Below are 16,325 nucleotides of genomic sequence, written 5' to 3'. Positions count from 1 at the left end.
CTATAAGTTCATCACGGGGGCACAGAAGGGAATTGGTGAGGTTTTATTCACCAAGGCGCCTCTGGGGGTTACAAGAAATAATGGCCACAAACTAGCAGAGAGCAGATTTAGACTAGACATTAGGAAGAACTTCACAGTTCGAGTGGCCAAGGTCTGGAACAGGCTCCCAAGGGAGGTGGTTCTCTCCCCTACCCTGGGGGTCTTCAAGAGTTGGTTAGATATGCATCTAGCTGGGGTTATCTAGACCCAGAACTCTTTCCTGCCTATGCAGAGGGTCAGACTTGATGATCTATTGAGGTCCCTTCCGACCCTAACATCTATTAATCTATGGTTTTGTATTATAGTGCTGGTATTCTATGTTAATTATTTACTATGTAGGCATTTCTGTGGGAGGAATAATTTTCAGGGATCAAATCCTGAAAACAGAATACTAGTGTCTGTGCCTCTGTCCATAGAATGGACAGTCAGTGAAGAAGGCTGTTGGAGCAAGCAAAAATTTTCAATATGGAGTAAACTGAGAAAGAAAAAAAAAGTGATATGCAACAGGTGTTTGTAATGTCCACAGAGAAGTCATTTCATCCTCAAACCCAAGGTGAGCAGTAGGCGGGACCTGTATCCCCCTTTATTGCAGAAGGACCAGGCAGATGCTGAGGGAGCCACAAAGGGCCTGATCCTTGTTGGGACAGCACAGCCCCAGCCCCTTCCCTGAGGCACAAGTGCCAAGCAAAATGCATTTGTATGCCACATTCTGGCACAGGTTCCGGGGGTTGCCTACCCTTGTGCTACCCCTGACCAGTTTTCTTGTCCTTCCCTGAACATTTTCTAGTTCCATTATATCCTGTTTGATACACAGAGATAAGAACGGTACACAGTATTGAAGATGCAGGTGCACCATGAATTTATATTCAGTGGCAGGATGATGTTTATTTTGTTTACAATTCTCTTCCTAATAATGCCCAGCAGTTCATTGCCCTTTTTTTTTTGGTTACCACTGAAAATTGAACTGACATTTTTAGAGAACTATTTAAAATGGCTCAAAGGGCTCTTTCCTGAGTTGTAATGGATAGTTCAGAGCCCTGTATTATGTAGGTATAACTGAGGTTATTTTTCCACACAGGCATTATTTTACACTTATAAATATTGAAGTTGATCTGCCACTTTTTTGCCTACTCAGCTTTGTGAGATCTTTCTCTTTCCTCAGCTCTTTACTATCAGCTTGGGATTTGACTACCTAGTATAATTTAGTGTCACCTGGAAATCTGAAAGTTCACCCTCAACTCCCTTTTCCAGGTCCTTAATAAAAATGTTGAACAAAACCAGGCCCATCACAGATCCTTGGATATCCCACAACTGGCCTTCCCCCACTGTGAAAAGTAACCACTTAGCTTTACCCTTTGTTTCTTATCTTTTAACCACTTTGATCCACAAAAGAGCCTTCCAAACCAGTGGCAACTCAGTTTTTTTAAGAACCTTTGGTGAGAGGCCTTGTCAAAAGCTTCCTGGAAATTCAAATATGTAGCGGCTAATCCCCATTGTCCATATACTTGTTAATGCCTTCAAAGGGCTTCAGGAGACTGGCGTGAAAGAATTTCCTCTACAAAAACCATGCTGATTCTTCCTAAGCATATCTTATTTATCCATGTAAAGGCTGATTCTATTCTTTTCTATAGATTCCACCAACTTTCCACGGATAGAAATAAGACTTATTAATTTGTAGTTCCCAAGATCACCTCTGGAGTTTGAAAATGGGTGTTGGCAACTGCCAGTCCTCTGGCACAGAGGCTGTTTGTAATGATAGGTTACATACAACTGCTAACAGTTCTGCTATTTCACACTTGAATTCTTTCAAAATTCTTGGGTGAATGCCATCTGGTCTTGGTGACTTATTAGTGCTTCATTTATTAATTTGTTCTAATACCTCCTCTATTCCCACTTTAATGTGATTTAACTCTTCAGACCCATCTGCTAGGAAGAGCTGATCCAATATCCTTTACAGTAAAGACTAATACAAAGAATTAATTTAGCTTCTCTGCTATGGTCCTATCAATTTGGTTATCTAACTGTCCCACCAATTCTCTAGCTGGCATCTGGCTTCTGATGCATTTAGAAAAAGTTTCTTTTATTAACTTTATCATCTTTTGAATTGCTTTCTTCAAATTTGTTTTTAGTTATTATTTTATGTAGTCATACAGCTATAATGCCATATTGAAGGCAGCAGCCCATTTTGTACATTCTGAACCTTGGTACAAATTTAATGCTGGTAACACAAAAGGACTACTAATGGTCATTAAATGGAATTTATCCAAACTCTTAAAGGCACACTAAAATAAAAAAGCATACGTCTTTAAAGAGGGGAGATGTCATATTTGAATACTTCTGATATGAGAAAAAATAAAAAACAGAATTTATCCTTAATTTACAAAAGAAGGACAATTTCTCTCTTGTTAAGGACAATTACTTGTATTTTCTTTCAGTAGATATTCTATGTTTTATTTCTCCAAACACTGAAAGAACACCTCTTGTAAAAGATTGGTAACTGACACCTTCTATGCAGATTTGCTGACAGGTTTGGGTGAGTTAGCATGTGCAATGCTTTTCACAAGGAAGCAAACAGTGAGGTCAGTGGGCCAGAAGCCAAGGATTTGGGTATCACTCAGTGAGATGTTAGCAAATATCCACTGAAGCTTTAACAAACAGCAGCTCAAAGAAATAGTACTGAAGAACTTTAGTTTGTAATTTAAAAATCTGATGAGTGAATTAGCATTTGCCTACCAGTACGCTTTCAGAAATTCAGAGAATGTACACAATGGGCAAGTGTATTTAACAGTAGTGCTCCATCAGAAAGTGAGACCTCTCTTGTGCAATGATACATAGGACCAAACTAGTTAAATAAAGAGTCAAATAAATCATCATGCACATGAAATTAATGAAAAATATAAAACCCTAAAATTATCCTTTTTATATAAAATTTGGGAAATTTCATTCCCACCTTTTTAAAACGGGCTGAATTTTGCCCAAAGTTTCTTAAAGGCAGTCAAACTACTGTCATGATCAAGGTTTACATTCCCATTAATAACATCTTACAAAACTCTTTAAAAAAAATAAAAATAAAAACAAAACAAACCACTGGTTAAATCCTGGCCTCAACAGTAAAATTGCCAGTGACTTCACAGGGCCAAAATGTAATCTATTTCCTTTAGAAAGAATTGTTTGCACATTAAAATATCTATTCCTTTACTTCTTTTTTTTCTGTTCCTGTTAATGTTCCCATAAAAAAAGAAGATCCCTGGATCTTAGGAGATCAGCTGATGGTGTGTGTTAGACACTTAGCATCATAATTTTTTTTGTGACAGTAGGTTTAGTTCCTGTTATAAACTTAATGTCACAGACACGGAGCAATGATTTTACATGGGTGGGTGAACCCCTAAAGAAAATAGATTTTTTTTTTATTTAGCACAAAGAAATCTGATTAAAAGCTTAGCAAAGTAAAGTATGCAGTTTTCAAAATCACACAGTCAAACTACCAGCTTTCTGCTTACCAACAACTCAGCAAGGTGATTTTGTCACCTTGAGCATTTATCCTGTGCACTGGGCAAGGATCCTATGCAAAAACAGCTTGAGTGATCATGTAATTAAGGACTGTAATCACCTTGCACACAAGAATTCATATTGAAATGGCAACTGTAAATCTGGTCTTTTCTAATCTTCAAGTGCTGGCTTTTGCAACCTTAGAAACATTCTTTTAAACACAGCTTATGTTACCTACGGGTGGGGCAGGACAACCAGCTGGGTTTGGACGTTGGTTTTAGGAAATGTGGCCCTGTCCATCAATTATCCTTCCCTGAAATGGAGCAGTGCCAGTCCCAGGTTATATTCTCAATTTGGATCATTGGGATGTGCATTAATTCCCAGTGACAGTAGGGCCTGGATCTCAGACCACGTCTCTCTCCTGTCCTTGTGGGCGAGACGTAGCCATGGAACACTGGGACTATATGTTGGGAAAGCATACCTCTTTTTCACCCCAGCCCAGGGCAGAGCCAGAGGGGCTGCAGTGGCTTGGTTGCACCTCCCTTTAAGACCATGGCATGGGAGCAGCAGCTGGGGACTTTCAGTCCCCAAATTAGGTAAGGATTCCTCCCCCTTCCATTCCACAATCAAGGGCACATCCCCCTTCTTTGCCCTCCTATTCTCTCCCTCCTCTGCCTGCCACTGCTGTTGTTCCCAGCTCCCCTGGGGGTGGGAAGAGCTCCAGAGTTCCTCCTGTCCTGCTCCAGCTGGACTGCACAAGGAACCAGGCTCAGTCTGAGAGAGCAACAGCAGCAGGCAGGTTCCTTCTCTCTGTCCAGTCCCCTTGGGCATTTTCCACCAGCCTGGGTGCAAACTCAGGAAGGGGGAACCAGCCTGATGCCCCTGCCACTGTCTCTGGCTCCCTGCTGCTGAAGCAGAGCAGGAGTGACTCTGGAGCTCCCCCTGCCCCCCATATCATCCAGGGACAGCAGCAACAGCAGGCAGTTGGTGGGGGGGGAAGGGGGATTCTTATCTGCTTGAGAGACTTACAAAAAATGAAGTACCTGACTGCTACTCCTATAGTGTGGTCGGCCAGTTGGAGGGGGGGTGGGGAGTTAAGACTTGGGATGCGGCACCCATCTCTGCTCTCACACTCCCTTTACAAAATCCTGGATCCACCAATGACCCCAGCTACAGCTACTCCCAGGTGCTTCTAATACCATATGAGCTGCTTCTGCTGCTTCTATTCTGAGAGCAGTAGGAGCCCATCTCAGAAAATATGTTTGATTATTGGTGTAGTTGTTATTAACTGTCACACATTTAAACATTTCTCAATCACCAACTGTAAATCACGATATGAAAGTATGCTCTACAGGCTGATACAAGATGAGAGAACTGCTTCTCACTGCTAGATTTGAAGTCACAAAAAGAAAAATGGATGCAGTATACAGTCAAAGTTTGTTCTAAGTCTCAGTGAATCCAATAAGATTTCTTCCTATTGATTCCACTGGGAGATAAACACTCTGACATCTAAGCTGCTGTTGCAATTCATAGGGAAGGAAGAAACAGGCAAGATCTTTCCTCTCCAATAGCAGAGATGCTCAGAAAGACTTTATTTTCTAAGACTTTATTTTTTCTTTCTTTGTTTCAGACTCTCTCTGCGTTTCTTTGTTAGAGAGACATTCAATCCTACATTAGTTTGATGCAGTGCATGAGTGGCTGGGAATAACTCTTGCATCTTTACATGCAACTGAGTTGGCAATGTTGTGAATGGAACCACTGTGACTGGACTTCTGCTGCCAAGGCAGTTGGCATCAGTACCAGGAAGATGATTTGTAAAACAATCCCAGCTACATCTTGAGAATGAGATACTCATCTGAAGTGCTAATCTGCAGTGCCATGTTGAGAAATATATTTGCTGTTGCTGGAACAATAGTGTTCAAGGCTCAAATTGCTGAATCAGTTAAAATGTTACTTAGCATCAGGTCTGCCTGTCCTGGAATGGCTGTAAAGGTTTGTGCAAGTGGAAGAGCTTTCTTTAATCAAGTTCCAATATCTAGATTACAACCTAGTAGCAAACTCGTTGGACAGCAGTCAACAGATGGACTCTTTCAACGAATGCTTTCAGTACCATATGCTGAAGAGCTGGAAGAAGGTTCTGCAGAAACTCATTAAAAGACCCAGCCTTTTGGCTCTCTAAATGAAAACCTCATCTTTCATTCAAAAATAAAAAGTCTGCAGCCTATTTCCTTGTGGAGGGACCCTTAAAACAGTTAATTTAATAAGATTAAAAAGGAATTTGCAGCCAAGATATGCTTTTGTAGGCATAAGGCTGAAGAAACCAATATCTCCTGGTCTCCTGCACCAGTGTACTATATATGTAAAACAAATCAGTTAAGTCTGGCACAGTCAATACCCCTCTCAAGGATCTCCTTTAACTATCCTTTGGTTGTCCCAGTGCATAGCTGTGCAGTGTGAAATGGAAAGGAAGGAGCAAAAAATGTTGTAACCTTCTTAACAATGCTAAGTCTGAATCTGCTTGTTAACGTTTGCATCCACCCTATTGTTAAGACTGTGGCAGCTGCTTAGGTGAAACTTGCCTTTTACATCTCCAAACTGATCTTGCAGATATACCTTGGAGATGTGCCCTGTATTACTCACAGCTCCATTCCCTACCCAGCTGCTCCAGCAGTCCGTGACAAGGAAAAGAATGGACCAGAGGGGACTAAGGGCCTGCTGCTACTCTGATACATCAACAACTCTGGTATTTATTCATTTACTTGATTTATAAGCCAACCTTCCCAAAACAGACTTAGGGAGGCTTACCATAGAACAGAACACCCTATAAAATAGGAGAAACCATAAACCAGAAAAATCACTTGATTTCCCACCCTAGCTTTATTTCCTAAATGCCCGTCCAAGTAGGAAGATCTTACATCGTTTCCAAATGATGCCCAAGCTTGGGTTCTGGCAGGCCTCAAGAGGGAGGGAGTTCTAAAGCTGAAGTACAACTGAGAATGTCCTCCCATGTGTTTCTGCCAAGCGTACTTGGTGCACTGAAGATATTTGGCAGGCGATTGCTCTTGGCTGTCCTTAAGGATCATGATGGAACGTATGAGAGAAGGCTGCCTCTTAGGTATGCAGAACCCAGACTGTCTAGAACCTTATATGTCACAGCCAGCACCTTGAATTGCACTCAGAAACCTATTGGGAGCCAGGGCAGATTCTGGACCACTAGAGTTATGTGCTTCTGGATGCAGTCTGCTGTATCTGTAAGGGCAGCATGCAACACACATCCCCTTGAACCATTCAAAATAGGCAGTCATGATAAAAATCCTCTAATGGGACACCCCTGTATGGCACTGAACATGAACTCTAAAGACAAAACACTTGGCTTCACCAGCCATTATAGCTCGCAGAAAAAAATAAGGATGCTTTTACAGGTTATCTTTACAACATTTTAAATCTGTAGAATATTATGCTGTCAAAGCTGGAACAGTTTTAGAGCAGTCACAGGCTAAAGCTTAATGACACCTCGGACCTATACTACTGCGACTTGCCACCCCAGGACATGGTGAGCAAGGGCAGGGACAGCAGCCAGAATTTTATTTTTCCTCTGGGGTGGGAGAGGAGTGGGGAGGGCAACATGTAGCTTGGAGGCAGAGAGACCACCATGAGGGCTATGGTTTCCCTCACTCCACAGCCACCAAAGAACAAGAGATAGAGTGAAAGAAAGAGAGACAGAGAGAACCAAAATCTTGCACATTTCACTGAAGTGAGACTGGGTTGCAGGGTTGGGTTAGTAATCACACCAGGACAGAGCTGAGACCCAGCAGGCTCACTGCATTCCACCCCACGGTAGGAGTTGGGTTAGCACTCACAATAGGGCAGAGCCGAGACCCAGCTGAGAATGGTTTCCATTCTCTTCACAGAGGTAGGCAGTAGGATTGCTGTTGTTTGCATGGGGGTACTAGAGCAAGCATCAAACTGGTGAGCTGCACCTGGCTGTTCAGAGCAGTTAGGGTGCACTGAGGTTGCACCCCTGGGTACAGAACAGGGTGTTTCCTTGGGCCCAGCACTAACCCCCTGGGCGGTAGAGTTCAGGAGGGTTGAACATTTTCCCATTGAGCAAACAAGTGGGAAGGTCTGGGAATGGTGCATCCTAAGATGACAAAGGAATGAAAATAGAGTGTTTTGTCTCCCTGGAGCAGGCTAACAACACTAAATGACCTGGTAAAATGGATCAAAGATAACTCTCACCTGAACAGGCATAACTTAAAACACAACTACTGACCTCATTTTTATACACAACTAGCATGCCAGTTCCTGGAACGTTTAATGCAGCAAGCAAGCTCTTACAGAGCTTTGGATTCCTGTTTATTTTCAGTTCTCACCATCAGCCTCTTACATTTCACAAACTGCCAATTTATGTAAGCTCCTTTAAAATCTTTTATATAAATAACCTTGCAGCAAAAACTAACACCTGTTATGTTCCTGCCAACACAACACTGCTTTTCACGTGACCAAAGGGAGGGAAATGTTTCTTTCTATTCTAAAACAGTTCTAGAGTTCACAACACTGTATATACATAACATTTTTGTAGCCCTTATTACATGAGATAAATAAATCCTAGGATGCTCCATAATAAAACACTCATTAATCTACATTAATTAAATAAGAGAAAGCAACAATTAATTTCTGACATTTAATTTGTATTCATTTCAGAAAAGAATGAAGACAATCATAGAGAAGTAGGGCTGGGAGAGACCTCCAGAGGTCATCTAGTCCAACCCCCTGCCTGAGACAGGATCATCCCTATCTAAACCATCTCATACAAAACATAATCTAAACTCTATGGAAGACTACCCTCAAACCTGATGCAACATAGACCTAACACCCTCACATACCACAGGTAAAGCAGGAGAACCACAGTAGCCAACATCCTGCTTTTATAAAATGTTGTCAGCATATGCTCAAGAGGTCTCAGGTAGAGGACCATGCCCCCAGCTACAGAGGAAGACAAAAAACCCCACAGCCCATACATACTAATGTGACCAGGGGTAAAATTCCTTGCTGACCCCAAATGTGGTAACTGGTCTAACCCTGAGCAGAGAGGCAAGACCCTTTAGCCAGGAACCTCTGGCTTGGCTCCTAGCAAAAAAATTGGCGCACACAACATACAATGCCTCTGGGGAGGTTTATACCTTGACACATATTGCAGAAAAGGGGGGGGGGGGAAGAATCAGCAAAGCCCAGAAGCATGGAAATACCAATGATAGAAAACGGACATAGCTATGCCTAGATCATCCCCAACCAGTGGCTGTCCAACTTCTTCTTGAACACCTCCAGTAATGGAGAGTCCACAGCTTCCCTAGAGCCTCTAATTCCACTGCCTCACTATTCTCACAGTGAAGATTTTCCAGATATCCAATCTTAACTTGCTGCAATTTTAAGCCATTGGTCTATTTTCTCCTCTCTGGAACAAGAGAGAAAAGGTTCTCTCTCTCTTCTTTATGGCAGCCCAAGTATTTGAAGACTGCCATCCTGTCCCCTCTTATGCACCTTTTTTGCTAGCTAAACGTGCCTAGCTCAGGGATTAAATCCTGAAAACAGCATACTAGTGTCTGTGCCTCTGTCCGCAGAATGGGCAGTCAGTGAAGAAAGCTTCTGGAGCAAGCAAAAATTTTCAATATAGTGTAAACTGAGAAAGAAAAAGTGATATGCAACAGGTGTTATTCGTAATGTCATTTAATCCTCAAACTCAAAGAAGTAAATGCAATTGCAAAGGATCCATCCCACATTTTACATCCAAAACTAGAAGAGTTGGCAGCAGTATAATTTGAAGCATAAACCTAAAAACATCAGCAGTACCATACTGGGTCAGACCAATGGTTAGAGACCTGCAGAAATCATGATTGCACAATTTTTGTGGAAACTGCCAATTTGGGTGAGTTCCACAAAAAAAAGCACAGGCTCTGCAATTTTGGTAGGATTGCTGGGGGAAAAAAACTCCTTCAGTCTCTCCTCTTATGACTTGCTTTCCATGCCCTTTATCATCTTTGTTGTCCGCCTTTGGACCCTCTCTAACTTCTACACATCCTTTTAAAATGTGGAGCCCAGAACTGCACATAATGCTCCATGTGAGGCCTAACCAAAGCCAAGTGAGGCACTATGATTTACCACATCTTTCACCCACCAATACTTCTATTAATGCATCATCCCAAAACCACATTTGCCTTCTGTGCATTTGTATCACACTGCAGACTCATGGGCTAGGGACAGAAATTTGACATAAACCAGTTTAAGTGATTGGAAACTGGTTTAAACCTGTAACAGAACAGAAGTTCAGAGTACATAAACCACTTTCAAAATGGCCAAAACTGGTTTAAGATAAACCTGGTTGGAGATAGTATCAGACATAAATGATTTAGGTTAAACCAGTTTATGGAAATTCTGTCCCAGATCCTTTCCTTATTCAAGTTAACTCATAGTCCCCCAGGATGCTTTGCAGCCCTGGGCTGTGCTGTCTGGTCTGATAAAGCAAGGCTGGCCTTATCCTCAGCTGTCAGGTACTAAAGCCTCAGCTCCCCAGCCTGCTTCCTGCCTGGGCCTGTCAGCACAACAGGATGGGGGCAAAGGAACAGATGCCCAGGCCCCCCTAGCCCCAGGCTGTACAGTAAGGGGAAGAAAAGCCTGGGGTGGGGGAAGGTGGGGAGGCCGGATGGGAACACACCACCCAGCCAAGGCCTGACCAGCATGTGGGGAAAAGCACCCAACCAGGGGGCTTTCTGCCTCCCTCAACTGAACCAGGCTGAGATCACCCCAGCTCTGCCCCTTCCCCTGCCCTCTGCTTCTAAGACAGGCAGAGGGGAAACCCCCCCCAGCTGAAGCAAACCCCCCAGTTTACGTCTGGCAGTACAGAGGGAAAAGCACCCACCAGGGGCTTTTCATTCGCCCACCCCCCAGCCTGAGCTGGGCTGGGATGGCCCCAGCCAGAGCCCGTCCTCTGCACCCCTGGTCCAACACCAACTGGCTGTCTTGCACCCTCCCCAGAGGGTGTGAGAATGCACCCCTGGTCTGGCACTAGCCCCCACAGCCTGGGTCTGCCTGGTGCATGCGGAAAGCACCCACTGGGAGTTTTTTCTCTCCCTGAAGCTCAGAGGCAGGCCGAGATCACCCCAGCCCTGCTCCCTCCCCAGTCAGACTGCTGAGGAGAGGGTGGAACTAGGGCAGGGGCAATCCCAGGCTGTCTCCAAGCTGCAGGGAGACTAAAAGGCCTCAAGTGTGTGCTTTCACCCAGCACCAGACAGACCCCAGCTGGGAGGCCCAGTGTCAGCCTGGGGGATGCATTCCCACCCCCTGCCTCTAGCCTCAGTAGGTGCTTTCCCTCGCACTCTGCAGACCCTGGCTGCCAATCTGGCCCGTGCTGCCGCTGAGTTGGGCACAGCACCCTTAGGCAGCCTAGCAATGAGAGGTTGTATACTTGAGCGGCCCCAAGCTCCTGGCTTAGGCCAGTGCAGGCTTCTACCCATCTTGGCCACCCAAATACTGAACATCAGTTCAGTCTGTTACCGGTTCAATCTACACAGCTTAGAAAAAACTGTGAAGATTAATTGATTTTGCCTTGGATCTTTTGAACCTCTGTACTCAGCCATACTGAATCTGTGATCTACTAAGACTCCCAGATCCTCCCCGGCTGACTGCCCTGCCTCCACCCAAGCGCCAGGAAAAGCCATGGCTGTGCTGGGCGGCTGACAGTGGCACGGGGCTGGGAGCGGAGCTGGGGCAAAATTTGGGGTGGCTGCAGCCTCCTTCCAGTGCCACCACAGCCCACCCCCCAGCAAGAAAAGCCCCATGCAGCGCCAGATCTGGCTCCCTCCACCCCGTAGCTGCAGCTCACCCCACACCGTGCAAATCCAGGGGCACACACCCCCTACCCCAGCCCTCCCAGGGTGCAAGCAGTGGTGGAAGCTGCCCCCACCTAACGAGCTGCACCTCCATCCCACGCTGCCTCCCCTACCCCCGCCTGGGTGGCGCCTGCCCGTCCCCTCCCTCACTGTGAGGGGCATTGATCTGCTCCCCAAACTCCCTTTCCCTCTCCCCTTCCCTTCCAACTTACCAGCTGGAGGCAGCTCTCCACGCTGCAGGCTCTGCTCCGTGCTGCGCTGTGCTACATGCAGCATGCGTATTTATTGGCTAAATTATTGGTCCTATCGGGCCAATATCTAATATAGACACTTTTCTTTACATCAGTACCAATCTGATATCAGACCAATATATCGGTGCACCTCTAATGAAAACCTATACAAAGATACTGTTTTATTTGTAACCTTTGCATAAAATGGAACTTCAAAAAATATTTTTATTTGAAAAGAACAAGTTCAATACAAACGAGTTAAGTGAGAAATTTATATAATTAACAAGTTATTACTAAACCAACTTATGAAATCTGAAGACAAGTTAAACATACTCCTCATAAAGAAATGTCTAGATGCAGTTTGAGAGGTACATGGCTCATCAATGAATACGTGCCTAACATGAGTTCTTAAATTGAAATGGAAACTCTTTCTGGCGTGATTAGCTCATTAAAGATTGCTTTTTAAGTGCTCATAATGCCACAGGCAACATGCAAGTTCAGACTCATAAGGAGCATAAACATTGCAGCAGTCATTACGTTATAAGCTTCTCTTTGCTTTCAGACTCTGCATAACTTCATCTCTTCATATACCTCAGGTCTTATGTTCTCTTAATCCTTTATGTTGACAACAAATCTGGCCTCAGTATGTTTTCCTCCGCTGTCCTCAGCTCCATGCTTTCTTTTTTGCTATCCCATGCACTGTGAAAGGACTCTACGCCAGCTCCATTGTGTGACTTCCCTTTCTGTTTATTCAGATCCCTCAAACAGACTCCTTCCTTATGTCAAACCTACAAATGCTAACCTACCATCACTAAAAATAATAATAATAATAATAATAAAATCTTGCCAACCTGTCAATCTCCTCCAGGATATCAAAATGAGTCCTTGTAATGTACCTTGGTTTATACCAGTGGTGCTCAACTCATCTGGCCCTACAGGCCCAATCTGGCTTGGGGAACTGCATTTCTGGGCTCACAAGGCTCTCCATGGTTCTGGAAGTTTGATGACAGGACAAGCAGTGGCAGCAGTAACTGTTGCAGCTTTGAGAACTGATACAATTAATGCTGTCATGGCTTCCCCGCTGCCAAACTTCCAGACCCGGGCAAGCCCCACAGGCCAGATGACAACTCAGTGAGACAGATGCTAGTTTAGACCGTATAGTCCTTAAGGAGAACACAGAGTGCCATGCTACGTCAGACCAAAGGTCTATTGAGCCCAGTATCCAGCTGTTACAATGGCAGGAGTAGATGCTCTAAAGCAGCATTTCTCAACCCATGGGTCGCAACTCAAAAGTTGGTCACAAGAATATATAAAAGGGTTGCAAACAAACGATAAAAATGGATCAAACAACTTTAAAAATGGAGAAAAATGTGGGGAATGGTGGCTTTTTCCCTGCAGGCTGTCAGAGTTCCAGCCTGCAAGGGGCTGCTTAGGGCCTCCCATGCCCTTCACACACCCACCCCCTGCCCCACACAGCAGGGTGGGGTGGGTGCAGGGCAGTGGTTCAGGGATAAGAGGCACTGGGTCAGAACTGGCCAATGTTTTCAAATGGGTCCTGGTACAAAAAAGAGTGAGAACCACTGCTTTAGAGGGAGAGCACTGGATTGGGTGCAACTAGAGCAGTGATTCTCAACCAGGGTGCTGCAGCTTTAAGATCCTTTCAAGTGCAATAGTGCAAGTTAGCACCATTAGGTGTGCAAACATGATTCACAAGATAAACCCAGAGATTTCAAATAGGAATCCACAGTGTTAAAAACATTCTGATCTGTTGTGGTCTTTGTGAGTTCTTTGCAACATATGAATTTTCCTATTATTTGTATGTAGTCAAAGAACGAGTGAAAGCTAAGAGCTGGCATTTTTTGGAGGGTGTCTTGAATCTAACAAGGCTGAGAATCTCTGATCTAAAGTAAACCATCTCCTTGTTCATTATGCTCCTCAACATCCCCCATCATTGGTATGGGCAAGAACTAATTAAAGTATCACAGCTGAAACAACAACAAGAGCATGTTACACCAATAACAGGAGGTATGCTAAGATGTTGGAGAAGGGGGTGCGTGTACATGCACTTCATTTACCTGGATCAGCAAATAGTTTGTCACCTATCAATCAGCAATACCTCTGAATCAAGATCATTTCCTACTATTGTGGCAATATGTCACAGAACACTAGATAACCAACAGTGGTTTGATTCCAGTAGATCCTATTTGATCAAAAAAATGTTTTAAAGTTACAGGCAGCTGTGATGGCCCCCACACAGCTGTTGGGCAGCTGGTAATACACTGACTCACACCAGCAACCTAGGCAAGCTCCCTTCCCACAGTTAAACCTCCTATACTGTAGGTTGTCCATAGAACTATTTATATCAATTCTAAGTCACTGGGCCTTCTTCCATGCAGAGGGAATCTTGAGATGGCCATTTAAACCAACATTATAGTCAGTTTATATAGTTGCAGAGCTATAGGGATTGGACCAGAACTAAGGATCTAGCTAACATTTGTAACTGATATGGAACTGTAAATAACATTTACTCATATGCCACAAGCGAGTTTCCCCCAAATTTTCCACGAACATTACCAATGCAAAATTGGGGTGGTGTTTTAAGAGAACAAAATAATTTCCACACCAGACTGGAGGCATAGGGATGCTGGAATGGTTGCCAGGGACCACGGGTGACTGGTGCCTCCTAATACTGTGGGGTGACCTGTGGCTGATTGCTGACCAGGGCAGAGGGAGAAAAAACATTTGCAGGGACCATGTGCGTCCCTGCTGCTGGGCAGGCCGGGCAGCGAGGCATATGGCACTGTGCTGCACCCCTTTCAAAGGCTGCAGCGAGGCATGGAGCAGGCAGAGCCCAGCTCACTTCACAGCTGCAGCCTACCCTTCCCCATACAAAGATCGGGAGGGGGGGGTGGAGAAACATGCCCCCCTTGGCTCCCCAGCGCTATGACTGCAGGAGCCTCCAGGCTCTGTTTGTCCCATGACCCAGCCCGCCCAGGGCTCCATTCACTGTGAATGGGGCCCTGATCAGGCTGGGTCGTGTGGTGATCAGAGCCCAGTGGCTCATCCAGGGCTGCAAAGCATTGGATCCAAGGGGCTGGGGGAACATGCTCCCCACCCCCAGCTCCCCCACACTGTGCACAGTGACAGGAGCCACTGGGATCCAATTGCCCCATGACCTGACCTGGCTGGGACCTCATTCTCCGTGAACGGGGCCCCAGCCAAGCTGGGTCATGGGAGAATCCCCACAGTGCAGCAGGGAATGGGGCACGGAAGGGGGTGAATGATTTGGCCCTGCCCCTACCCTGCTCCCTCCTGCACTATGGGGGTCTTGATTTCCCCCATGTCCCCCAAGGCCAGAAACTAAAGGAAGAAAAGAAACCTTACCTACCTACCTACCTGCCTGCTCTGCTGGGCCGGCTGCAAGCCCAGCATGCCCCTCCCCCCTGCTGCAGCAGCCTGCAGCTGGGTTGCTCGGGTGTTTGGGGGGGCTGAGCCCTGTTAGCCCCACCCCCTTACCCCAGCAGCTAATCGCTGCCACCAGCTTTTCACTGGGGGGAAGGGGCACAGCCAATCTCAGGGGGTGCATGTGGACCCATGTGCACCAATGCCAGGGGCCACATGAATCAGGAACAAATTTGGCAGAAGTTGGGAGAGGGTTAAAACTTGAGCTATGCAGCTTGCAAGGAAAGAATGAGTGACACTGAAGAGTGAACTCTGACCGTCCTCCATGCAGCCTGTATTCAGCCCTGATTCTGGAAAAATCCCCCCCCACACTTCTGTCTTTCCCAAAACACGGTTTGTGTCTTATTTGGGGGCATGTGGTATGCAATAAAATATGGTATTACACTTTATAACTCTTTATTCTTTAGAATGACCCCAGTCCTGATGCAATTCCTTAAAAGGGCCAAATGCCTCTTCTCACAAATATCTTCAAAAACTTAAGAACTTAAGAAATGTCACTATCACTGGTAATCTAAAATGATACTTCTTGTTAAAGTTAGTATTATTTTCTTTCACAGAATTTTGCCATTGAAATGCATCAATCTCTTTATATAATGTTTTTTTTCATAGATATTAGGGCTGGAAGGGACCTCGGAAGATCATCGAGTCCAGCCCCCTGCCCAAAGGGCAGGAAGTCAGCTGGGGTCATAGGATCCCAGCAAGATAAGCATCCAGTTTCGACCTGAAGGTGTTCAATGAAGGCGTTTGAACCACCTCCGGTGGCAGGCTGTTCCAGACCTTGGGGGCTCGAACAGTAAAGAAATTCTTCCTTATGTCCAGCCTGAAACGATCTTGTAGTAGTTTGTGACCATTTGACCTCGTCATCCCTTGGGGCGCTCTGGTGAACAAACGTTCCCCCAGATACTGGTGGTCACCCCTGATAAACTTGTAGGTGGCCATCAGATCACCCCTGAGCCTGCGCTTTTCCAGGCTAAAGAGCCCCAGGGCTCTCAGCCTGTCATCGTAGGGTCTGCTTCCCTGACCTCTGATCATGCGCGTGGCTCTTCTCTGGACTCTCTCAAGCTTCTCCACATCCTTTTTGAATTGTGGAGCCCAAAACTGGACACAGTACTCCAGCTGCGGCCTCACCAAGGCCGAGTACAAGGGGAGAATGACGTCCCAGGATCTGCTTGAGAAGCATCTACGGATGTAAGCCAGGGTTTTGGTCGCTTTACTAGCC

The 16,325-nt window shown here is 45.3% G+C and overlaps 1 protein-coding gene and 1 long non-coding RNA gene across 6 annotated transcripts in view; one reads left to right on the top strand and one right to left on the bottom strand.

Moving 5' to 3' along the window:
• The window catches only part of CDK19 (cyclin dependent kinase 19), a 226,640-nt gene that overhangs the window by 49,011 nt on the left and 161,304 nt on the right, over positions 1-16,325 (bottom strand). The gene's annotated exons all lie outside the window — the stretch shown is intronic.
• The window catches only part of LOC112549565, a 21,889-nt gene that overhangs the window by 2,526 nt on the left and 3,038 nt on the right, over positions 1-16,325 (top strand). Inside the window, exon 2 of the long non-coding RNA XR_003093026.1 lies at positions 6,136-6,271. This is a non-coding gene — a long non-coding RNA (uncharacterized LOC112549565). The remainder of the gene's footprint in view (positions 1-6,135; positions 6,272-16,325) is intronic.

This window comes from Alligator sinensis, unplaced genomic scaffold (genome assembly GCF_000455745.1).
Source record: "Alligator sinensis unplaced genomic scaffold, ASM45574v1 scaffold737_1, whole genome shotgun sequence".
NCBI classification, from domain to species: Eukaryota; Metazoa; Chordata; order Crocodylia; family Alligatoridae; genus Alligator; species Alligator sinensis.
This window is presented reverse-complemented; position numbering and strand designations above follow the sequence as displayed.